Source organism: Lagenorhynchus albirostris, chromosome 12 (assembly GCF_949774975.1).
Source record: "Lagenorhynchus albirostris chromosome 12, mLagAlb1.1, whole genome shotgun sequence".
In the NCBI taxonomy this organism is placed as follows: Eukaryota; Metazoa; Chordata; class Mammalia; order Artiodactyla; family Delphinidae; genus Lagenorhynchus; species Lagenorhynchus albirostris.
The window spans coordinates 43,103,813-43,109,380 of record NC_083106.1 but is presented as its reverse complement, the minus strand read 5'-3'; positions in this window follow the sequence as shown (position 1 = coordinate 43,109,380).

Below are 5,568 nucleotides of genomic sequence, written 5' to 3'. Positions count from 1 at the left end.
TTTTATGCATCTCCTTAAATTTTGCACCCAGGGTAAGTGTCTCACTCACCTGACCATCGTCCTTGCTGTTTCAAAGAGGTTCTCAGGATCCTATGGCCTCCATCCCAAAGAACATTAGGTAGAAAGACCAGGAAAGGAAACGACTTTTTCAGGTAAAGTGGGCTTCTCTGCATAAGTGAAAGTGCTCAGTGGACAAACAAAATGAAGCCATATTACTACCGGCCAAATAGTTAAGGTAAAGTAATTAAGGACATGAAATTACTGGAGTGTGGGCTGCTGCCACATGCCCAAGACATTAAAAAATAGGTCACTGGCTTTACTCATACCAGTCCAAGCTTATTTAAATGTGATAGACGTCTTCATTATAATTTGGTATCATTAATAGATTTATTGTTGTGGAACTCTGTTTTGAAATTATGGATCTAGAGCATTCTCCACCTGTACATTTGAGAGAAAGTTAAAAGAATTTATTGATTTTAATTTGGATGTATCTTCTGATGTAAATTTTGCTTTTAAAATATCGGAGTGATCCATCTCTATTGATCTAAAGGCCCTTAAGACATTAGGATCTGTTACTAAAGGTATTTGTTTTAAAAGGTAAATATTGATGCTAATAAAGGTATGCATTTAATGTTTTCCATGCTATTATCAGCTGATATTATGGGATTCTATTTGAGAATAGAATAGAAATAGTCTCTGTGCATATGGTTTTTTTTTACATAGTGAGGCTGAGATTTCTCACCGACATTGGTGCTCAATTGATAATAAACCAAGCACACTTTGAGCCAGCCCCTGGGAACTTGAGCAGAAAAGGAAAAAAGTAAGGATTTAATACTTGATATTTCAGTTCACCACTGAAATTTAATGTGTTGCTTAATATGAAAATATCTGAGATGGTTCTGCTGGAAAGAGGTGTGAATTGGAATAATGGGCTTGTCTACTAACTGTAGGAGCTTGAAGAAAATTCACATAACCTCTGATCCTCAACTTTCTCATCTGTAAGGTGGGGGATTATAATAGTTCCTTAACATAAAAAAGGTGTTAAAAAAAGGAAACTTAAACATCAAAACTGGGCTGTTAACAGGGAACTTCTTCACAGGCCTTTGTCTACAAATCTCTCCCACCTTTCCCATTCCACCTGCCCTACACAATCAAATTATAATGAAGACGTCTACTGCTATGGACTGAAGATTTGAGTTCCCTGAAATTCAGATGTTGAAATTATAACCCCCATGGTGATGATGTTAGGAGGTAGTGCCTTTGGGAGTTGACGAATGGGATAATTGCCCTTGTAAAAAGAGGGCCTTGAAAGCTCCCTGCCCCTTCTGCCATGTGAAGTTACAGTGAGAAGACAGCCAAGGGAGCCAATTCTCACCAGACAAGAATATGCTGCTGTCATAACCTTGGACTTCCCAGCCTCCAGAACTGTGAGAAATAAATTTCTATTGTTTATAAGCCACCCAGTCCATGGTATTTTGTTAGAGCAGTCTGAGTAGACTCAGACAAATACTCCTCCATCTTCCTTCTGCCAGTATTTCATCAAAAAATTGAATTCTGGAAAAGAACAAAAGATATATTTGCAGCGGAGATAACACCTCCTTTAGCTCCAGTTGTTGCCCTGCATTTTCATCTGTAGCAGCAAAAGTGCCTCAAGTGAGAACAGCTCTGACGGGTGTCCCAGCTCCTTAGCCCCGTGTTTGTGACCCGCTGTGGATACTGTTAAACCGCATTGCAGTTCAACTTCTCCCTGTGCCCAGTCTTGCTTCCTTCACTCCCTCACAGGTGGTGTTCCTGAGAGCTCTTCCCAGTCTGCAGGCACGTCTCTGTTTCCTGGGGGAACCCAACCTAAAATGTCTTACAGTAATAATTTAAATTAAAGCAGCACGGTGACCCAATGGCAGAACAATGATAGATTAGAACATATGAGGGCAGAGTTTGGTGGGATGGACCTTGAGTCAGTGCCCTTGGCTGCCCATAGACCCTAAGTGGTGCTCGGGAGTGATTCTGGGTCAGGGTTAAAGTGTGGGAGCGTTTTTGGCTGTCACAATATATCAGGGTGGCTAGAAGCCAGAGATACTAGACATTTTCTGGTGGGAGGACGTTCTCACAACAAGAAAAACTATTCTGAATCTTGCACAAATTTCTCACCTTCCTCTGGACATTCATGGCTGTGAAAAACCTGTCTAACTACCTTAGAGTTGAACTAATTCCAGTTGTGTGTGAACTCAAAGTTTATTTTGCATAATTTTAAGAACTTCAGAATATTGTTACCATGCAAATTAAGAAAAGATGGTATTTTGTTTCCAGAAATTTATAAAAAAAAATTTCAACATCAAAAAAATAACATTGCAGGGGGCTTCCCTGGTGGCGCAGTGGTTGAGAATCCGCCTGCCAATGCAGGGGCACGGGTTCGAGCCCTGGCCCGGGAGGATCCCACATGCCATGGAGCAGCTGGGCCCGTGCGCCACAACTACTGAGCTTGCGCTCCAGAGCTCGTGAGCCACAACTACTGAAGCCCAGCGCCTACAGCCCGTGCTCCACAACAAGAGAAGCCATTGCAGTGAGAAGCCCACGCACAGCAGCGAAGACCCAACGCAGCCAAAAATAAAAATAAAGAATTAAAAAAAAAATAACATTGCAGGTAACAACTCCTCATATTCAACATGAATTACCAAGGCGATGTATATATTGCATTCATTAGAGTTGTTGCCTCTATGGTGATTCTGCTTGTAGCTGAAATGACTGGCCTACTCTATGACATCTTATACTGCAGGAATACTTGAGTATTTCATATGTAAATACACGTTATTTTTTATTTGTAACTTTCCTTGTATTTCTTTATAATCGGTATTATATTGATTTATTTTTCAAATTTCATATGTAGTTAGATCATGTTGTTTATGGATTTTATGTTAGGAAAGTAAAGGAATTACAATGAAAAAATCACAATAATATACTTTACACTCACTAGAATGTCTAAAATTTTTTAAAAAACGAACAATCTGGGGCTTCCCTGGTGGCGCAGTCGTTGAGAGTCCGCCTGCCAATGCAGGGGACACGGGTTCGTGCCCCGGTCCAGGAAGATCCCACATGCCGTGGAGCGGCTGGGCCCGTGAGCCATGGCCACTGAGCCTGCGCGTCAGGGGCCTGTGCTCCGCAACGGGAGAGGCCACAACAGTGAGAGGCCCGCATACCGCAAAAAAAAAACAACAAAAAAAACCCCGAACAATCTGAATGTTGGTGCAGGTGTGCAGCAGCTGCAATTTGTTCACACTGGTGCTGGGGTGAAAAATGGCACGAGCGCTTTAGAAAACTGGATGTTTCTTACAAAGTAAACAGTACATCTATTCTACAACCCAGTAATTTTATCGTTAGGTATTTGTACAAGAGATGTAAAATGTATGTCCAAAAAGTGTTGTACAAGAATATACATAGCAGCTTTATTCATAATTGTCCTAAAATGGAAACAACCTAAATATCTCTTGATAGGTAAATGAACAAATTGTGTTATATTTATGCAATATAATTCTACTCAGCAATAAAAAGGAACAAACTACTGGTACACATTCAAACATGGATGACTATCAACAATTTTCTGTTTAGCAAAAGATAATTGATGCGCTTTAGGTAAAGTTTTAGGACAGGGAAATCTAATCAATGTTGATTAAGAAAATCAAAACAATGGTTTCCTCTGAGTTATGGGAGATTAACTGGAAAAGATCACATGAGAACTTCCTGGGTTGAGGGAAATGTATATAATTTACAAAATTCATCAACTATGCACTTAACATTCATGAATTTTATAGGATGTAAATCACACCTCAATTTAAACAAAAAGTGTTATGAAAAAAAGAGGGAAAACCCCCAAAGATGTGGGGATGTGATAGGGCTGAGAACTATTTTTCTAGGACGTTAAGTTCCACCAAGCTCTATAAAGGATGAAGAAGTAATAATAGAATCGGACAAGAAGAAACCTGGGAGGGGGGATAAGAGGCTCCTGAGTAGGAGGAACTTGAGACCTCAGGCAAAGCAGGTCCACGGTCACCAGCAGTAGCTGCCAGTTTCATGCAACACACACCTGTGCCAGAGGCCGCGGTGGAAGGAGAGACGTTTCCCTGGAGGTCTGCAAAGCTTGAGAAGACAGAACATAGGCCAGTGTAGACGAGACTCCCCCCACCAGTATGCAGACCGTTTTGAGAAGGAGAAGTAGGAGGAAAGATAAGTTAGGAGGAGTGAAACAGCTTGACAGGGAGTTTAAAGTGTCTTAATTAAATTTACCTCAAGTCCATGTTCAACACTGGAGGAGACATATAATCTTAATCTATCGTTTTATTATTTATTTATTTTGTTAATGGGAAGGAGGATTTGTGAATAAGATGAATTGGTATAGAAAATAGAAAATGTATACTTTTTCACACAGGGCTTAGTCATGGAGTATAAATCATTAATTTTGTTATAGGAGAATTAAATTGAGATAATATAATTAGAGCCTTGTCTTGAATTTGACTCAGTGCCAGGAGGCAGCTTCAAGGTAGCAAATAGCTTAGTTAATAAATAAGCACAGAGTATAATCTATTGAAAATCCCTGTGGGTATGAAAATCATGCAGGTCCTGCAGTTATGCTTCAAGATTGTTAGGTTCTAGCTATATCAGAAAGACGGTACTGCTTGTATTGTAGCAAGTGAGATGAGTTTCTTTAATTATTCATAATTTTTATGATGAAAAAATAAGCAAAGATAAGCACATGCCCAAGCATGGTTGTGAATGGGGAAGTCAGTTTTATTCTGTATTACCACCTGATACAATACATTATTACCATTTCAGAAAAAACTCTTTGTTCATAATAGAGTCCTTTTTGTTAAGCACAGAGTGTATTCCTGAGACTGCCTGTTCACTCTGTAAATGATGTTAAATACCTCTTTTGATCTTGAAGAGGACTGTATCACCATCTATCAACCAAAATGAGTAAATTATCTTGAAAATGCTGGGTTTGCAAGTGTCATCTAGTGGTTAAGGAATCTATTGCGTTTTTAACCACCAGTATTTTTGGACAACAGTGGCTGGCTCCAGGGACAAAGAGGGCAAAACCCAAAACTTATCAAACAAAAAATAGGAGACCATCCCCGTCATGACCAATTATTCAAGTTTTGCATCCCCTCCACGCAATGTCTGCCTTCGTTTACTCTTCGGTATCTTCAACTAGTCGTGGGTTTTTAAGTCACTTGTCCAGAGAGTTTATAGATATTTGAAAGATAGGCTGAAAGGAGTTATGCCACCATCCCGGAACAAGAACTTGAGTGATAGGGTTTTTTGTTTTGTTTTGCGGTACGCGGACCTCTCTCTGTTGTGGCCTCTCCCGTTGCGGAGCACAGGCTTCGGATGCGCAGGCTCAGTGGCCATGGCTCACGGGCCCAGCCGCTCCGCAGCATGTGGGATCTTCCCGGACCGGGACACGAACCCGTGTCCCCTGCATCGGCAGGCGGACTCTCAACCACTGCGCCACCAGGGAAGCCCCGAGTGATAGGGTTTTGATTCTAGAATCTTATGGAGCTTTGGATGACCATGTTG